Source organism: Triticum aestivum, chromosome 4A (genome assembly GCF_018294505.1).
Source record: "Triticum aestivum cultivar Chinese Spring chromosome 4A, IWGSC CS RefSeq v2.1, whole genome shotgun sequence".
NCBI lineage: Eukaryota > Viridiplantae > Streptophyta > Magnoliopsida > Poales > Poaceae > Triticum > Triticum aestivum.
In genome coordinates, this window is record NC_057803.1 from 311,936,598 (window position 1) to 311,956,468 (window position 19,871).

The following is a 19,871-nucleotide window of genomic DNA, read 5'->3' on the forward strand; positions in this document are numbered from 1 at the left end:
CTTGGGTCCTTCCCTATAGCGTCAACAAACCCAACGGCTGAGCTCTGTCTGGCGGGCTGGCCCCGTTCACGTCACCTCCTGGGGTCGTTGGTGCTTGGCCTCCTCATGCAATAGCCTTAGGAGATCCGCTTGGCGCAGGTTGCCTAACCATCTCGCAGGACCACCACAGCCATCAAGAGCCAAGACCAGGCGCAAACTGCCTTGAGGTAGGGCCTCGTGAGTCCCGCGCTGGCTCACGAGTGCCCAGACACACCTCGTCCAGCCCTGTCGTGCAAGCCATGTGTCAGGGCGGGGTTGTACACGCCCCGGGGGCTCCACTCAGATGGAGCCCTCACCCACGCACCAGTGGAAGCATCATGCTCCGTGCTGGCGGTCGACACTGCCGAGGAGCGGCTATAACCATGCAAGTGTGGAAGCGCTATGCTCCACGCTAGTGATAAACAACTAAGGGCAGCCTCATGGCCGTATCAACCTCGGGGAGCCTTCGAGCTCAGTGTCTGGCCTCGTCGCAACACCTCCCCTCGGGAGAGTCGCACGAGGGGGCTGGGCACGGGGGCTGCACTCGGGTCATGCCCGAGCGTAAGCCACACTGCCAGGTCCCTCAAACCTGGTCATCACGCGCCCACCCAAGCGGACCCAAGGTATGAAGGTCGTTTGGACGTCAAGGGGGACTCCTGAGCATCGCGACTCAGGAGCCTAACTGGCCACGTAGCCCCTCACTACTTGGTCTGTTCTGGTGATCCGAACGACCTACTAGCGGCTGAGGTATGCGCGGGGTCGGGCCCTGCCGACGTAGAGCACTAGGCCAACTCTCGCATCTCCTTTCTATAAGCTGTTTGCGCGTCAAGGGGGACACCTGAGCATCGCGACTCAGGAGCCTCACTGGCCACGTAGCCTCTCACTCCTTGGTCCGTCCTGGTGATCTGGACGTCCCAATGGCGGTTGAGGTATGCGCGGGGTCGGGCCCTGCCGACGCAGAACACAAAAGCAAACCGAAAGGAAATGACGGAATTTCAAACAAATATTACAAGACATACTATTTCTCGAATACCAAGCACAAGTTTAAACACCTCCACGAGGCATGGTTCATGTTGCAGAAGCAAAGCAGGAAAAGGAGCCGCCGGCAAGTCATCCCATCATCCCAGGATGCCGCCGTCGCTTGCAAGAGGCGTCCCTTCGACGGTGATGCCGCCCTCACCTGAGCTGCCAGCTGGAGTTGCAGGTTCAGCAGCGTCACCAGTTGGGGCACAGGGTCGAAGGCGTGGAACTTCAGCAGATCCTCCACCTGGCCCTTCACGGCTTCGGCAGCAGCTGCGTAGTGCTCGCCATCCACATGCTCTAGCAACTCGTTAAGGTTGGCGTCAGGATCACGAAGATGGAGATGGCTGGAGACGCGCGTCAGCGCGGCCGAGGAAAGCGTGTGGGCTTCCTCGTCCACCAAAGGGCCGACCCCTTCCACGGCATCCTCAAGTGCCGTGACCAGATGAGGAAGTAGCTGGATGGGGCCCTCGTCGGCTGTCGCGAGCGGCTCCTCCAAGCCCTTCTCGTAGAGTGCCTGCAGCGCCACGCGGGACCTCTCCTCAAGGGACATGAAGGCCACACGGTCCTCAGCCAGGACCTTCGCCTTGACTTCCATCTCGGCCTTCTCCGCCTTCACCTTCTGCTCCAACTTCTCCAGCTGGCTACACTCCGCAGCCTGCGCCTTCGCCAGCTGCTCCAGCTCGGCGTCGCGACCCCTGACGGTGTCCTCCCGGGCCTTCATCTTCTCCTCCTCCTCCTTGCGGTCTCGAGCTTCAGTCGCACGCTCGTTGTGCGTGGTCTCCAGCTCAGCCTCCAGCGACCTACAGCGATCCTGGGCGGCCTCGGCATCCTTCAACGCCACCTCACGAGCAGCCACGGCTTGGGCGGCGGCCTGCTTGTCCTTCTCGGAGGCCACCGCAGCTTGGCTCAATGCTGCCTAGACGGACGCATCGGAGTGAAGCCAATCAGAAATCAGCTCCAGGCGCCCGGCCGCCAGGTGACGGTCGGTGCCTTGAAGATCCTCTCGCAGCAGGGTCAGCGCGGAGAGAGCGCGCTCCAGGACGTTAGGGGAGGCAGAAGGATCGAAGGTCAGCAGTGCGGCGGAAGGAGGAGGAGACAAAGTCGTCACCATGGCCTGAGAGGCTAGGAGCTCCTGAACTTGGGGGACCCCAGCAACCGAGCCGGACGTCGGCACCTGCGGAGCTAGTGGAGCTACGAGGGCTGCCTCCTCCGGAGGACGCTCCCCCAAGTCTTGCGAGGACAATCGGGTTGGGGAAGCGCGAGCGCTCTCACTGCCCTTCCCCGCGGAGGAGGGCGCGGCCGCTGCAGGCGATTTGGTCCCGAGCAGTACTGCCGCTTCCTCCTTCCTCTTCTTTGCCGCGGGCGTCGTCCTAATTACGTAACGGAGAAGCGTCAAGAATCAGCAGCAGAAGCAAGAACAAGGCAGGACGAGAATACTAACGGGTCCACTGCGGTGTAGTCTCTCCGCTTCCTAAGCTTGAAGCCTGAGAGCCTCGCAGCCTAAGGCGCAGGCGTGCGGCCTCCAGGTGCTGAAGAGGGGGCAGCAGATAGGTCGGAAGCAGCTCCAGCCAGCGTCAGAACGGGGGCGTCGTTTTGGGAGATCAGCGCCGACCTTCCCCTCATCGGAACCTCAGCCGGTGACCTCCGAGGATTGACCTTGGACCCCGTGGAGCCCCCTGCCGCATGCAGCTCCCGACTTTCCAGGAGGACATCATCCTCATCATCGTCATCAGGCAAGGTGCAGAGGATGTCGGCCTTGTGCAAAGCGGAGGTCTCCCCCACCCCTTCGCGGGTCGCCTCCGAGTCGTGCTCCTCCTCCTCCTCTTCTTCCTCCTCTTCCTCCTCGCGAGACTCGTGGGAAGACACGTCCACCGGAGTCGTCATCACCGGGACGTTCGAGGGCGCGGGCAACATGAGCCCACGCCCGTCGAAGACGGGCAGAGCGACGACAACCTTCACCCCATCCGGACGGCAGTACAAGGGAACGAAGGAGTCCGGCGGGTACCCTTGGTCGTCCCCAACCAAGGAGCGGAGCGCCGAGCGCAGCTCCTCATTAGAAAGGACCTCCGGGCACAGGCGGAGGTCGTCCCCTTTGTCTCGAAGCTTCCACAAGGGGCGCGGGCACGACTGGAGGGGAGCCACGCGTTGCTTCATGAATTCTTTGACGATCATGGCCCCCAGCAACTTCGCCGCCCTTGAATCACAAGGCCTCAAGTCAGCGGTCATCCTCTCCAACACATGCGCCGCCCGAGAGTCGGTGAGCTTCGCGTGAAGCCACCCCTCGTGGGACACAGGCATCTCCGTCGGCAGCACCAGCCGAGGGTGGGCGTGCTTGGCGTCCATCAAGACCCACTTGCCCCTGAAGCCCTCGGCCTTGTTCCCGGCCTTAGAGATGGCGTTGGTCTTGTTGGCCGCGGCGAAGCCAACGCACCCAGAGTAGTGGCCCTCTTTCATCCGGAGGAAGAAGAATAGGCCCAGCAGCGCCACGGACGGCATCACCCCAACATACGCCTCGCTGTAGAAGGCGAAGATCGACAGGAGGAGGATGGAGTTGGGATGAAGATGGAGAGTGTGGATCTTGTAATGGCTAAGGACGGAGTAGAAGAAGTCAGAGAAGGGGAGAATCAGCCCGGCGATGATGCTGCTCATGAAGAAGGGGTAGAAGGTGCTGCCTGAGGCCTCCAGCTCGTCGGAGCCAGCCCGGAGCACAATCTTCCTCTTCTTATCACCCTCCACTGTCATCAGGAGCATGGCGGCAAGGTTCTTCTCCGAAGCGCTCGGCGCATCGAGCACCGGCTCGTACCAAGATGACAAGGGAGTGGCCCGAGCTTTCTTGGGCACCATAGGCGGCAGGCTTGAAGGAGGATCCGGGCGGATCTAGAGTCTCCGGAAGCAAGGAGCGAGAAAGGGGATCTGGAGCAAGACGAAGGAAGGCAATGAAGGGAAATATAGCCCGCGCCAGTCTTTTGTCAGTCAGGCAGTTGCCAAGGCAGCGTGGCGAAGCGGAGATGCCCACGTCCCATCAATCGCCAAGCGTCAACCGAGGCCGCATGCTATTGGGGCTCACGGCGCTCCGCACTTGCCCCTTGGCTTCGCCTCGAAGCCAAGTTCGAGCGCGCCTTGGGCCTGGGGGCTACTGTCGGCGTCCTGGGAACGGGGGTCCCCAAACTTGCCTGCATGCGGCCCACGGCGTGGCTCTGCCAGCAGCCCCGTACGGCCCATCTTCCCCAGCAAACACTCAAGACCCTCGCGAGGGGCGAAGCCTCTTGAGGCGGACGACACAAGACCTCCTCGGGGGCGACCTCAGCAGGCTGGCTCGCGAGGGGCGGAGAGATCAAGGCAAGGGGCACCTCGTGAGGTTCCTGTGACGCAAGCCATGACGATCAAGGCTAGGCAGGCACCAGGCGAGCACCAGCGCGCGCAGAGTCCTCGTTTCCTCTTTGGTGCTAGAGGGACAGGCGCAGGAAAGGAGTCTCGAGGCATCAGGCAAAGGTTTCCGTATCAGTGCAACGAGACCAAGACCAGCAGGATGGCAGGACGGAGGTCATCGTGGAGCCCAGGATGGCGTAATCACCAGAGCCTTTGGCAGGCGAAGATCACCTTTAGTCAGGATAACTTGTACTAGTTATCTCCCTTCAAATCTGGCCATTGTGATGTCCCTTCCCGCCAGAATTTGGGAAGAGGACTAGGGCCTCTATAAATAGGGCTAGCCACCATAGTAGGAAAGGACGGATCCAAGGCCAATCAGATCACCCTCAGCCACACAAAACTCACCAAGCACAAGAGCACCTCTCCTCAGGAGGTTGTTCTTCCCTTGTAACTGTTCATCCTCAGCCCAAGAGGCAATCCACCACACCACATTGGAGTAGGGTATTACACCACTTCAGTGGCCCGAACCAGTGTAAATCATGTGTCCCTTTGTTCTGCAAGTTCGACGTGCTTAGCTCTGAGATCGTGCTGAGAGCGTGAGCTAGGTGGTGGGAGAGATCTTCGTGCGCACCCTAGTGTTTGAACCTCAAGGGTTTTGTCGGAACCCAAAATCCGACAGCTACCAAATTTGAGGTTTGTATCCCTTCCCATTATGAGAATTCTTCTTGAAGTTGGTAGAATGTGACGGCTTGTTCTTTGCATCAAACTTGCCTTTCTCCTGAGATTTGTTCTTGTTGTTTTGGGGATGGAAGTTCTTCTCGTGTACCATGTGGGCACTAGAAGCTCCCTCAGCGACCCAAGCACGTGTGTCTTTTGCTCTCGCCTTCTCTTCAAAATAAAGAGTGCTAATGAGATCCGAAATGGAAAACTCATGTCTCTTGTTTTTCACAGAAGTAGCAAAATCGTTCCACGAAGGTGGAAGCTTGGCAATGATGGTCCTAGCAACAAATTTGTGCGGCAACACACACTTGAAGTACTCAAGTTCCTTAGCGAGTGACTGTATCTCATGAGTCTACTGAACAACAAAGCGCTCATCAGTCATCTTGTAGTCACGTAATTGCTCCATGACGTACAACTCGTTGCCAGCGCCCGAGGCCCCAAACGTGGCCTCGAGCACAACCCACATGTCTTTGTCGCCGTCAAACGACATATATGAATCCATAATGGAATCGTCAAGAACACTCGGCGGGGTGGCTTTGAAGACGGTATCCATGTTCTCAAAAGCTTCCTGCTGTGTAGGATTAAGATCGCCCTCAGGCTTACCCTTAGTGGCGTCATAGCAGCACATGATCTAAAACCAATATACTGCTCTTGTGCACTACCTTTTATATTGTACCCCCATAAAAGTAGGCGGTTTCAAAAGCGCAGCAAAACCACTCGGAGTAAATTGCCTATAATCAGGTTTTTGGTTTGGATTGTTGAATATATGAGCAATTTACTATGAGATGTAATCCGAATCAACGGTAAATAGATCATGATGACAATTGTAAAGATCAAAGTAATGATGCGGACTAAACCAGGAGGACAGAATCACATACTGTACAGCGGGAACAGAACCGATGTGGTTGATGTTGTCACTCATGTCGTTGATGAAGAGGTTACCGAGGTCGAGGAAGAAGGCTATCGTTTAGGAAGTCGTCGCTGGCAGCAGTCACAGGAGTGTGCTCCCCAAAAACCTGATCGCCCCTCTCCCGTACAGGATGGCGGGGTTCGGAGGACTAATGCCCCTTCTCGCGATGCACACCGGAAGGAGGGATGGAGAAGAATTGTGTGGCGGCGCTAAGATCTGGAATGGTGTGAAACCATATGATATAGCGGCTAGGGTAGAGCCTGTCAGGTCGGTCGTGCGAGTAAGACCAAGTATTACATAATAGTAGGCCTTTGGCCCAAACCCCACGTCCAAGTCAATAATATCCCCACTATCCAAAAAAAATCAGAAACGGCTGAGTAAGGCGTCCGTTAATTATTAATTAATGACTTAATAAATTTTCCGACTCACACCATACTTAGAGCATGGTTAATAGTGTAGCCAACATCCGGCTATATGAAGTTGACACATCATCTAGTATTATACGTAGCATGCTTACAATAGTTAGTCCCTTTAGTATAATACTATATCATTAATAATGGCCGCACCTTTTGTCTCACAAATATGTGTAGTCTGAAATGTCGAGCGTGCAGCGGGCAGTGCCCTCGGTCGGCACGCCACTTCAACGGGGAAGCAGTGAGAGGTCGCGTCGCCCTGACTTGCCATCAATGTGGAGCGGCGGGCTCAGCTTGCGCCGGGCAGGATGGTTTCGATTTTTGATTTAGTTGTTGTGATGGTACCGTCCAATATTCGCGTGTGGTTGTTTCTAAAATAAAAAAAGGAGGTACTCCTACTTATGTTACTCCCACTATGGCTAGCCTTGCGCTTGGCTCTTCGCCTCTTCCGGAAGTCAAACAATAATGGTGGTACTACAGTAGTACTTGTGGCAATCTAACAACAAATGAACAGTTGCACATACACCGCTTGTAAGCAAAAGTTTTTCCTCGTGCTGTGAGCCACCGCGCACGCGTTGGCGAGGGAGAAGACGTAGTAAGCAAGCTTCTCGTCGTTCTGTGAGTTGACAGGACACATCAAAGTTATTTAGCACGTAGTCTCTCAAAAAAGGGCTGGCCATGTCATGGCTACAATCTCATGCTCCGTCGTTGAATACGTGCACTATTCACGTGCCATCGAGGAGGAAAAAATATTGTGTAGTAGGAGTAGGTGCCATCGAAGTGCATGACTCACTTACGCGCTGCTTATCTGATTATCTCCATTTTCTTGCATGACACATGCACCTTGATGCTAGATGTCTCGCGTGTTGGCAAAAGGATGAACAAAGCTCACGTAAAAAAAGAGTGGAAGAACATAGATTCCCGATGACCGAGAAGGAGCAAGGAACCTCGTGGTGGAGCGTCTACAAGGAACGTTACACGTTTTCCCTTGTTTTTTGCCGCCTGCCCGCCTATAAATAAATAAAATAACATGAACTCTTCGCTAACCACTAGAGACGATATATCAGAATGCTAAGTTGAAGATATTTTATTAGTTTATACTCCCTCTGTTACGGTTTATAGGGCATGCGCGTAGTTCTAGGTCATCAATTTGACTAACTAAATATGAGTTATATGTCACCAAAAGTATATCATTAGATTCTTAAGTGGATGTAGTTTCTAAACATATATTTTTCATCCAATATGATACATATTTAGCTAGTTAAATTGTCAACCTAGAACAATGCGCATGTCTTATAAATCGAGACGGAGGAAGTATTGATAGCCACGCAAGAAGCCACACATGTACAGGACGCATGCAACCACGCGTATACACACGCCGACGCACTAACTCATGTTGATCCAACTCATGCACAAACGTGCCCAGCATGGAGCATACAACGCACATACATAACACATGCATGCACACACACACTCGGCCACAGAATGCATGTGAATAACACATGCATGCGCACACCCATGGCTGCATGGAGGCGTGTGCCATTTTGGGTAACGTCCGGTTCATCGTGCTATGGCGAAGCTAGCACACAACGGTGCCTACACATCTCTTGCAGCACCTCTTTATTGTCGTTGCTCAACGACTAGCCGGAGACGAAAACGACCGCAGCCTCGGCCTTAGAGTTAGCACCGATGGAAAAGCACGAACGCTACACGCACACGAGCACGTACGGAGTGCCCACGACGTGGTGCGTCCCCAGTCGCCTCTACTCCTTCTGCACACGTTGTCTATGAAGGTGGATGCATGCCTAATGATGATGTGGGTGAGATCTTCTATGACTCAGATGATGACGAGGAAAATTATGGGGGGTGTCTCCAACAGTGTTCCTCGGCTCACACCTCTTGCATCACGATGAACGATGAACGTACGGAGTTATGATTGATGTTCTTAGTCCTACTTAAAATTGGTACACTATATATAGACTAGTATATATACACGTGCAAATAGATTCAAAGAAAAAGAAATTATGTGCTAATAGATTCAAAGAAAAAGAAATTATAGTGATGTATAAATGTTGTTAGTTCAATATCGTAAAAGCAGGAAGTAGTATTCATGTCATAAAACTGTGCGTTCATTTAACAAGAACTGCACGTTTCTTCAACTTTTTCACGTGTTCTTTTTTTTTGAGAAATATCCACATTCTCCTACTAAACCATCTTGACTGGGCTCAATCAAACCATCTGGTGGTCATGTGGCAACAAAGCCCATTAACCTAGTTATGGGCTTCTTTTTTATAGAAAGGGTACATGATTGTTCTAGACCACAAGTGAGGTAGCAGCAGTGTACTATTTATGCGAATCCTACCGATATTGGCCGTTGGATCTAGAAGATCAACGGTAATGATTGATATTCTTAGTCCTACTTAAAATTGGTACACTATATATAGAAGATAGAAATAGAAGAATAGAAGAAGAAGAAGATAGTATAGATATGGAAACCCGCGTGGAATGCAAGAAACCAACTCCGGCCACAGACGTCCGTTCAGGAGCAGGACGCCGGCCAAGCTCCTCCTTCCACCATTTTGTCCACTCTTTCGGCGGCATCCGATGAGTAGGAAGAGCAGTTTTCCGGCATAAAAGCCATCTGGGTGGCCCACCGAGCCCGGCAGCTCGCATCTCCACCTACCTCGCCTAGCCCGTCGGAGGCAGTTGCCGCACTAAGCCAGCGCATGGTTCCACAGCTGGCCTCTCCAATACAGCTCGAGGAAGAGTGCCGACTTGCTCCACGTCGGTTTGTCGAGGAGCACGGAGGCACGGGCATCGTCGCTGCCCTCGACGCTGCCGCGTCGTACAGCGCCTCCAGTGTCTGCCACTGTGCCATCCGTCGTCGACGCACGCGTTACCGCGACATGCAGGCAGAGAAAGAAGTCGACGAGGTGATGCGGCTACGTGGATGTGGACGAGGTGACGGGCAGCACGTCCCCGCCTGCCGCCATCATCGAGGAAAAGTAGAACCTAGGAGGCCACCGCCGATTGTATCCCATGAAGGCCACCGTCGAGGCGACGCCGGCGAATACAGCTGGTGTCTTGCTCGATTCTTCTTCTGCCGGATGCTAAAGGAGGACAAAGAGATCGGGCGGCGACCATTTAGAATAGGTATTTTAATTCTACCAGGCTGGTTGTAATGGGAGTATTATAGGTAGTATCATGCATGCCAACTACTCCCTCCGTTCTTAAATATAGGAGTATTATAAGAGCATAGTTAATAGTATAACCAGCTGATGGCTACGTGACACTGCCACGTCATCTATAGCCAACCTTGTAGCCTTCAAGTATAATACTCCCTCCGTCTAGGTGTCATCTTACGAAAACCAAATAATCCCAAAATACTTAGGCGCAGTGCATTAACTTCTACCTCATTTCTTTTTTCTTGACATATCAACCAATAAGAGATATGGGTATGCATGCTTTTAATGACTTGAAACTAGCAAACACGACATGCAGTGGTTAGTTCGTTGCATGCAATGCTATTAATTAGAAAATAAGGCCTCCTTTGGTTTGAAAGAATTTTGTAGGATTTTCATAGGATAGGATTTCTATAGGAAAAATTCCTTCAGAGCTCTTTGGTTTGTAGGAATGAAATCCTATTTCTATGAAGGAATTCTTCCTATCCTCCACATTTCATAGGAAAATAAACATTAACCTAGACTTAATGGAAAAAATCCTATGGTATGAATCAAAGGGCATCTCTTTTCCTATTCCTATGCATAGGATTTGAGATACATGTCATCTCATTTCCTATAACTTTTCTATTCCTATGATTTTTCAATCCTATGAACCAAAAGAGGCCTAAACATTACTAGTAAATGTGCCCGTGCGTTGCTAAGACCATCGATGACGCCTTGAGCTACTGTACTGGGTTGGAAGAATTGTGGTCGGATAGGGAGGAGTGCTCGGAGGACCCAGTGTCTCGCAGGCTTGATAAGATATAGTACCTCTTTAAGGGGCGGAGTTCAAGTGAACCAAACAAAATTTGTTAGTATATTCCTTATCAAATCACAGTAGCTAAGACTAATGAAATAATTGAACCCATTGTTTAGCAGAGCTGAAACCATTGATACGAGCTACTACAAATGCACCAAAACTGTCCGGTATGCAAGCATGTCGAGAGGGAGCTTACCAGAAGCCGATGAGAAGGTTATCTCAGTGTCGAGCATGTAAATAGCAGGAATATGAGACATGCAGCCACCTATCTTACAATTTACAGCTAGCAGAGCAGACTATGATATCCTACAGCTTAGAAAAGGCTCACGTACTATCTTTTTGGAAGAAGTACCTCTTCAAAATTGAGTAGTCGCCTATATACTGAATTATTTTTTATGCTTTCAGAGCCGGTGACTTGCTAAATCTCCCCTATTGTCTAATTTGTAGGCACAATTGCCTATTGGCATGATAAAGACAGTGCGACTTTGCTTCATTTAATAAATGCCTCTACTTCTAGCAAAAGTGCCCGTGCATTGCAACGGGGAAAAATCAGCTCACCCTAGTTGAATGGCTATCTACCCTGTTCAAACATTTCGCGAAGCATCACCGTGTTATCGACATGAAATAAAAAGTGCATGCCAGTGCTTAGAAATGACATGTTCATTGTCATTATAAAAAATGGTTAATTTAAATATATAATTACCTTGCAAGTTGTGAATTAACATGCAGAGTGAATCGGACAAGATAAGAATCAGATGCTTCCGAGTTGAATCCTTGGTGGAAAACATGGCTGAACTCCGATAAAAAAAAAGATTAACAATTTTGTAAACATTGACATTGGAAATGATATCTTCAAAAGCAAGTGCATGAGTAACAACATATGTGAGAATTGCTAAATGCCCCAAAAATCGGTTTAAACAAAACTGTCATGCAAGCTATACATCTAAATAAACGGGGACTTAATATACTTATACTAATCTAGGGGATAAAATGAAGTTAAGGTATCCTTTCAGTATTGTTTCCAAGCAAATCCCTTCATAGCTTTACACCAGAAGTCTAAAAAATTGCCACGACCAGAAGACTAATAGTGATAATCTGAACCACCGAGGTAAGCTTACATTCTAGATCACTCAATCCTGTTGAAGGCAAATTAAGGAGTTAATTACATTTTAGATTCAGATACAATAGACAGATACGTAAGATGCATCACTATTATGTGGATAAATAAGTTCAATGAATACATGTTAGAATTGCAAGACGATGATGTTGTTCATACCAAATAGTATCCCATCGCTACTCATGTGTGTATGAGTTATGGATCATATAGGGAGATACAATATCTTGGTAGTTCGTGCAATGCATAAAGGTAAGTTCAGGTATGAATCTTTCTTGGTGATTGTATCCCCATCAAGTCAAGTTGGTCCTTCCTGCAGCTAGCTGCACCAAGCATTGCTCTATTACAGGTACACATATAGTAGAAGGATTTAGATTCTCTACTTTATTGTCTAAAACCAACAAGGAATAATAAAAATAATATTTGACCAAAGCTGTTGCAACTTCTCTAGCAAATTTCGATGAAGATTATCTATTGTTATTGTCTAAAACCAAGAAGGAATAATGAAAATAATATTTGATCAAGGCTGTTGCAACTCCTCTAGCAAATTTCTGCTAAGCTCTGCTAAGCATAACATGCAATCTTACTATATGTATTATCACAGCCAACCACTAATGCACATCTTCAGCCAAATAACTACAGAGGAGTAGAGTGGAATCATACAGTACCTATGACCAGGACAACAATCTTTTTTGCTGGAACTATTTTTTATGGGACCAGCCAAAACTTTTGCTGCGACCTGGCAGGAGCGAGCCATTGTTTTTGCTGGAAATGACGAGTTTTTTGGCCGTAAACATTTTGTTGGAACAAAATATAAATAGCATTAACTAACAGCAAGGCTATTGGATCTTGACACCGAAATAGTCAATTAAATAAGTAGAAGTTGTGAGGAACTACTGCTATTTAAAAACAGAGGCATATTCTGTTGATCAAATCAGTAGGGTTTTTTTAACTGAAAAGGCCTTTCCGTTAAGCAAAAAACCTTAGATAAATCATTATTCATGCACCTTGCCAATTAGCACAAATAGAGATGCAAATTATCCCAGAGAGTTAGAAGACCCAAAAAAATTAACCCGCACATGGTGCACTCACACATAAGAGAAGACCCAAGCAGAGCGATCAAGCCATGCAATTCAAGTTATTAAAATACTAATTAGTTATTGTATCTCGACGGATAGTCTTATCTAAAAACAATTAAACGATATGGAGTAGTTTGCAAGGAGTATATACATACTATTTTTTCAAATGGGATATATACAACTATTCTCAGAGTATATGCCTATGATACTGGCAATAACGATCAGTGTATACTCATTGTCACAAAGGAGTGTATGGTGTGTTTTCTTTTCAAATGATAGTATACTATTTTTCGCAAAGGGGTATAGAAGAGAGGGCCTTTCTGTATGGTGTGTTTCAGTATCGATCAACAGTATATGTTTCTTTCTGTCTTGTCGTACATATACTTCACTGCTGAGGAGAAAGTATACACCAAAAAAATTAAGTACTGAACCAAGGGAAACCTGTGAGGAGAAGCATGCATGCATCCGGTGAGAAAAAGTAAAAGTGATAAAAAGTAGTATATACTTGAACAAAAGTAGTATATACTATATTATCTGAAAAAGTAAGAAGAATGAATTTCAAATACTCGTGGCAATTTAAATGATAGACAAAAGTAGTCTTTGATGACAGATGCAAATTGATGACACTGCAGTATGTACCTCAGGTCAGACAAAGTTCCGGCGAACAGTCGAGTACGAGAAGTGTACAGCCACGCGAGGTCGGAAACGTGAGGCGCAACGATAAGCCAAAAAACTTCATATTATCCAACCTTGCATTAGAATCCAAAAGGGTTCAGTGATGTGTGCCTCTCTCTCTGCTCTCTCTGTTCCTCTCATATTTCTCCTTTTTTCTCACCAAAATACAACGCAAGAGAACATATGATATACGTCCATCCGTCGTGAAAATGACAATGCTCTATTTATAATTGACACATTGTTATGAGTCCAAACTAAATAAGGTCTCGTCAATTCTGGGATTAAGAAATTGGAAGCACCTTATATATTTGTTCTATATTGCAAAAACAACACTGCTTCATTTGACAGGACTACAACACTCAGCCGTAGAGAGAAAAGGTTGCCAAACCTGAGGATTAAACCGCAGCCTCCATGGATGAAAGTGGAATTGGACAGTCAGCTTAAGTGCTGGGGTAGCCGGGTGGTACTGTCCCTAGATCGTTCCCTTAGCTCAAACATACTGGCTTTTGCGTCGTCGATGTCGTGTTGTAACTCAGCACTTGCACCTGCCGGTCAGAAAAATATTCGCTAATATCAAGAACTCAATCCACAAAGACTGGTTGAACCAACAATTGAGTCAGTGGTGAAGTAGATTACCAAAAGAACAAATAAGAGAACATGTATAGCATTTCCGGAGCATGTGTTTAACGCTACAAACCTGGGTTTTTTAAAAGATTGTTCATGGCCTCCCCTGCTAGCCGATAAACATCTAATGAACGGTCAAAATGGGTGTGGATGGCCCTGGGTACATGAGGTGCGTAAGACCTAAAAAACAACAATACAAAGTATATTGTAAATTCTGTCAGAACTTGATTTCACCATAAAAAAACTCACAGCTATGTTCATTTCAGAAGAAAAAAATAAGAACATTCAAATGTCCAGTTAAATTTTGGGAAGATGACAGTTGCTGGCACCGGATCAACCAGCAGGAGGCACGTGAGGACATGGTCGTACTGGTCGCCGAGGCACAGGACGGCGGCCAGGATCTCCTCTTGCACGATACACTCATCTTCCTGTTGCTTCAATAGTTCAGTATGGTGCTGAAGACAACTTCTCCTCTTTCTCTCCATTCTCTAGGCTAATATAATCAATTAGAATGTACAGAACATGAGTAGCATCTGAACGAAAACCTTCACATTAGTGCTGGATGGAACACCAAAGGAACAAAAAAATGGAAAAATACCTCGTGTCTGTTGGGTCAATTGACCGAACAGTTGGCGTGCAGCCGTGCAGATGGCCGCTGGATCTAGAGAAGGCGATGGACGTCGAGGCTGGAAGTTGCAATGGCATGGAGGGCAGATGTTGTATATGTCCCGCAGCACCGGTCAGAGGTTGGGAGAGGCCGAAAGTCGGAGAAGAGGGTTTTCCATGCCGGAAATCAGAGAGGAGAGCGGGCAGTGCCCGGCATTGGGAAGGAAATAGGAGGTCGAGCTGGTGGAGCGGGGGTTGGGCCTGGTCAGGGAGGAGCGCCTCCAAAGGGCTGCCTTGCCATCACGGCCTCCGCTCCGCGCGGCCACGCATGGCGGCGGCGGCGCCGTGACCATAGGCGAGGAGAGCTTGTGCTCGTGCCTGAGTGTGTGTGTGTGTGTGTGTGTGTGTTTCTCTGCTTTGCACTTAAAGTAACGTGGACGCCTCGCTCTCCTCCGGCTCAGCTTGCCACCCTCCTCCCGTCGCTGGCCGGCGAGATCACCAGGTCGGACGGACTCGGCGAGCAGGGTCGGGGCATAGAGCACGGCGGTCGCAGCCAGAGCATCCACGTCCGTGTTGCCGTAAGCCGAGGCCGGATTCGACGCGTTGATTCTGACGCTGCCGTGCCTCCCGCGCGTCCTCCTCCTCCTCCCGGCCGTTGCCCGCGGCGGCGAGGAGAGTGTTGAGCAGCTCGTCGTGGTGGGCGGCGCAGCGGCCGGTGGCCATGGCTGCACCTGTAGAAGAAGGGGAGAGGCAATCCTTGTGTGAGGGAGAGAAACAGAGGGGAAGGAAACGGAGAAGAGGGCCAACCATAAGAAGGGGCGCGAGACGTGGAGGTCCGGCTATGGTCGACGGCGGCGCAGCGGCCGGTGGCGAGGCCGAGCGCGAAGGCAGCGGGGCGGCGAGGGGCTCTGGATCGGGAGCTCCCCTCCCGATCTGGAGCTCGGGGGCGCTGCGCGGGGGGAGGAGAGCCCGTGCGTCAGCCCACGAACGAAACGTTTTTTCACCGCAGACCACTTAAATTAGTACCGCGGGTTAATTACCAAAAACAGTAGGAACTTTTATGAAAAAAGCCACGACGGTGAACCCAACGAAATCAATCTGTGCTTTATTATTACCAGGACTAGGAAAATGACCCGTGCATTGCAACGGGAAGACAACCGTGTCTGGGTTGACACCCTTTTTGCCCTACCAATGATCCATCCTAGCCTCGCAATGAAGCCCGACTGTCCACACGACCGTAGAGCATGGCAGTCTCAAGAAGGTCCTCAAGGAATCGGTCAGACCCAATGCGACCCATGGCCTCCTACTACCCATCTGCCCAACAATTCGGCCTATGGGAGAACATGAATGCGCGGTGGTGTGAGGCAGGTGTCCTTGCCGAGGCCCAGCTACGTGAGCATCCAATCTATGGCATCCTCCCTCATCGCATTAGTCCAGTCAGGCGGGTCGGCCGATGGCATCGTCATTGTGTGTGCGTTGCTATGAAAAAGTGTTTAAGTTTATATCCCGAAGGGGACGTTCAAATGAGAACAATGCGGCTCACATACCCAGGTCATTGTATCTGAAATTTCTATTTATTCAGGATAGCATAGGAACACATTCAATAACGAAATATAATCTAATTATAGTAAGGCACTTTATATCAGTTGTTTGTGTTTTTTCTCCAAGTAGTACAGAAACACATCCCATGACCATAATTAATATAATATGTGGTAATAAATAGAAAGGGACTTATTTTGGTTACTGTCAACTCTCCATGTTGTTCTTACCCAAAGAAAAACATTTTTACAGCTTCAGGAGATGATGACCTTTCTTTAGATAATAAAACTTGGCAAATCTCATAAAGCTTCTACGTTGCAGCCATTGAAATGATCAGCTGAAGGGCTTATATAAGTTAATAAATAAGTCTCAGCCCTGAGAAAAATTCACTTTGAACACATTTCTCTGAGACGGGATAGAACAATCCTTGTGATTTAACTTGTCACTAATTTGTGAAAGGAAAGAATTCACTTTAAACACATTTCTCTCTGCCAATAAGGAGAAAATTAACATCAACAATCTTGGCAAATGCACATACGCTGCATTTAACTTGTGACTAATTTGTGAAAGGAAATGAGAAGATCACTCGTGCTCATTCCTTTCACATTAACTTCAGGTACCTAACAACCACCAATCTTTGAATAATCATTCTGATTAATAGAGAATTATAGATCGAACTAAAAAAAATGAAGAGCAATGGTGTTGTCGCTGCTGAACATGACATTTCCCGTTGTTTTGTGTTTTGCAGACTACTTGTGCCTACTTATTCCTCGAAATAGAATTTTCTCAGCGTGGCTCTATGTATGACTAATAGAATGCAGTAGCCAGTAATTGCACTTGTCGGTAATTAATCATGATTCCCCAAGAAAAGGTAATTAGCCATGGTCTCTCTCCATTAAATCTCCACCATTTGTGTCAAATTCCTGAACATGAAGCCTGCCGGCCTAGTACTTACAAAATAGCTAGAACACCGGTCAGTGAAAGTCAAGAGAGATGGTGATGAGATTCCTAGACTTGTGCTTTGCCTACGGCATGCTGGAGATCCCACGGCTGGAGCTCAACGACTCCAGCGAGTCGATGTTCTGGAATGTGATTGCGTTCGAGCAGACATACACATACCTGAATATTATCCTTTGTGAATCTGAATCTTCACAGGAAAGGGTTAATGACATGCAAACAATTTGCCTTCATTCTTGGAGAGAATGTTTAATCATATTCTCATACTGAGAAACCATCTTGAGGTTCATTTTCTTCATAATCTGCTTCATCCGCCTATATTGATAAAGTATGACCAGCAGCTGCATTAACCTCAACATAACCGAGAAGAGAAATATTTTTTACAGTGGAGAAGACAAATAATGATTGATAGAAACCTACCCAACTATGAATAGCTCAGATTAGCTATTTATAATTTATATAATGCTCTCAAAAATCATAATTTGATCAAAAAATAACTCATCCAAGGTTGTGTCGCAACGGATTGCTCTAAGTTCATCAAGGAATTTCGGATTTAGGACCACTCTTTCTGCGGCAAATCAGCCACAAGATTGGGCATCAATTTATGCCAACAATGTATATACAACATTAAAAGATTAATCTAAATAAATAATTTACGGCTATGTGTATGTAGTTTATAGCCAGAAAGCTATATGAAAGCTACAGGACATAACAAATGCTGGACAAAATAAAGGGCGACCAAATTCTAACAATTTGCAAGCATCCGGAATTGGTCCCTAGTCAACATGAACTTAATTAGTAATTATGTAATTACAAAAAGGCAGGATAGTCTACTACACGCAGAATAGTAAAAGGAACTTGGATTATTCGTGTAATGTTACCATACGTTCAAATCTTCTAGAAATTGTGTGCAAGAGACACAATCACCAAACAACAGTTAAAAAAGAATTATTTATATGCAAGCCTAAATATATATTTAATGGCTCTTGCACAATTAACTTGGTTGCACAGAGAGTACATAGTAGAGACTATATATGCTGAAGAAACCATGAGCATCGAGATGGTATATCCTATTGAAAATTCCCACTATGGGGTACAGTCTGGATATAAAATCTTCTGTTACGGCATCGTTGGTCATCGTTGGTCTGGATATAAACGATTCCACAGGGCTTGTTATCTACATGAAATCTGATTTTGGTGGCACAGCTGTGCATAGAGTGGTGGCCAATGTTGTGACAACCGGGGGACCAGGGAACTCACTCACCTCAGACTCACACATGGCAGCATGGGCAATTTTCCTTTTCTCTCAACTAATCTCATCTAAACAGTCCATGGTTGCATGAACCTCCTCAAGGCCTTCTCCTCTCAAATTCAGAGGAAACGCTGAGCGGAACAGATGGCCACCAGAGGAAACGCAGTATCGCACAAATAGATGGGTCCAGACGAAGCTCGATCTAGAGCTTGAGAGCGGTGGGAATTGGAGTCCGGTGAGCAGCCTGGGGGCAGCGACCTGTTCGACCAGGATGATCCCGTCCGGCCGCACGGCACCACCTCCGCCACGCCCCACTGTCACAGCCTCCCGCTCTCGACCGCACCACCCTCTCCATCGATTGTGAGTCTGGCCGGCCGGCTCCAACGCCACTCCGCCGCCTCCCACGCCTAAATCGACGCAACCGCCGCACAACTTAGCTGGCTCCACATCCGCATACCATGGCTGAACCCGTCGCCTTAGTTGTCAACGCCGCACATGCACCTGGCTGCCACTGCCGCATGAGCACCCAAGCTCCACGGTGACTTCGATGCCGTCGGCCTCGGCTTCACTCATACCCGGATGAATCGCCCCGTGGGATCGGCCTCGCTTGCGCACGATTGGCTACTCCTCCGCTCCACGGATCCACCCTTCCCCACCTCTCTCCTCCGCTCCTTGGATTTATGGGAGATGACTGGGAAAGCTGCCATGGATGTTGTGTTCGATTCCAAGTGATGGACCGTATTGTGATGGGTCACGAGAAAAATAACCGGACAGATATATTCTTTCCAAAAAGATCCAGGCAAGTCCTAAAAAAAGAAATCCAGGCGAGGCACGTGGAGGTTTGCGTGCGTGTGGGATGAGGGAGACGTACGAAGCAGACACGAACATATATGTAATCAAACCGAACTTAAACATCGACTCACATGAATAATACCACCTTGGATGTAGAAAATAATTTAGATAAAAAAACTGAAAGCGTAAATTCACGGGAAGAAAGCGTATTGTGACGGTGAACCCACGGAGTCAATCCGTGCTTTATTATTAGGGACAGGGATAGATTAGGGAAAATAGATTACTAGGAAAATTGTCTGTGCGTTGCAACAGGAGAAAATAGCATCCCTACATTATCCTTCCTTCAACTAAAGTAACATAGCTTGCGAGGCACGAGAATCGGGTTGTGCAGATGTGGTAGACATGAAACATTTTTTTTCTGAATTCTCGAGTGCGAAAGTTCGTCGGCTTGTTTTCGAGCACCCTCATATTGAGTTGGTGCCTAGGTGATGTAATCTTTAATGGGGTCTAGTTAACATGAAAACCGTTGAAGAGGAGGTAAACATGTGCCATAAAGAGATAATTATTTTTCAACCGAGAAATTGATAGTATTTTCATGGCTTGATTTTCTAAGGCGCAACTGTGAAATATTCTTTTACCGAGCAGCCTCATGTTGTTGATGGACCCTACCCAATTTAGGCAGATGAATCATCCACCTTGTCTTGACCTAGACCTATACATAGTTTGTTCCATGATCAGTAAAATAGTAAGTTACTAACCAGTCAAGCTGTGAAATTGGACAAGACAAAACCATGTGTGG

General features: G+C 48.2%; 1 long non-coding RNA gene across 18 annotated transcripts; it reads right to left on the reverse strand.

Moving 5' to 3' along the window:
• Nucleotides 1-10,234: 10,234 nt before the first annotated feature.
• On the reverse strand, nt 10,235-19,002 carry LOC123086015 (uncharacterized). 18 transcript variants are annotated; one of them, XR_006440276.1, is made up of 8 exons: nt 15,340-18,999; nt 14,525-15,263; nt 14,000-14,419; nt 13,691-13,847; nt 13,267-13,376; nt 12,217-13,068; nt 11,711-11,871; nt 10,673-11,570 (listed from the first exon to the last, which is right to left on the reverse strand). It is a non-coding gene; the product is annotated as an uncharacterized lncRNA (long non-coding RNA). The 18 variants fall into 18 exon arrangements; XR_006440279.1 differs by having other exon boundaries at nt 12,217-12,313; nt 15,340-15,624; XR_006440266.1 differs by adding an exon at nt 10,235-10,447 and having other exon boundaries at nt 11,138-11,570; nt 12,217-13,847; nt 15,340-19,000.
• Nucleotides 19,003-19,871: the final 869 nt, after the last annotated feature.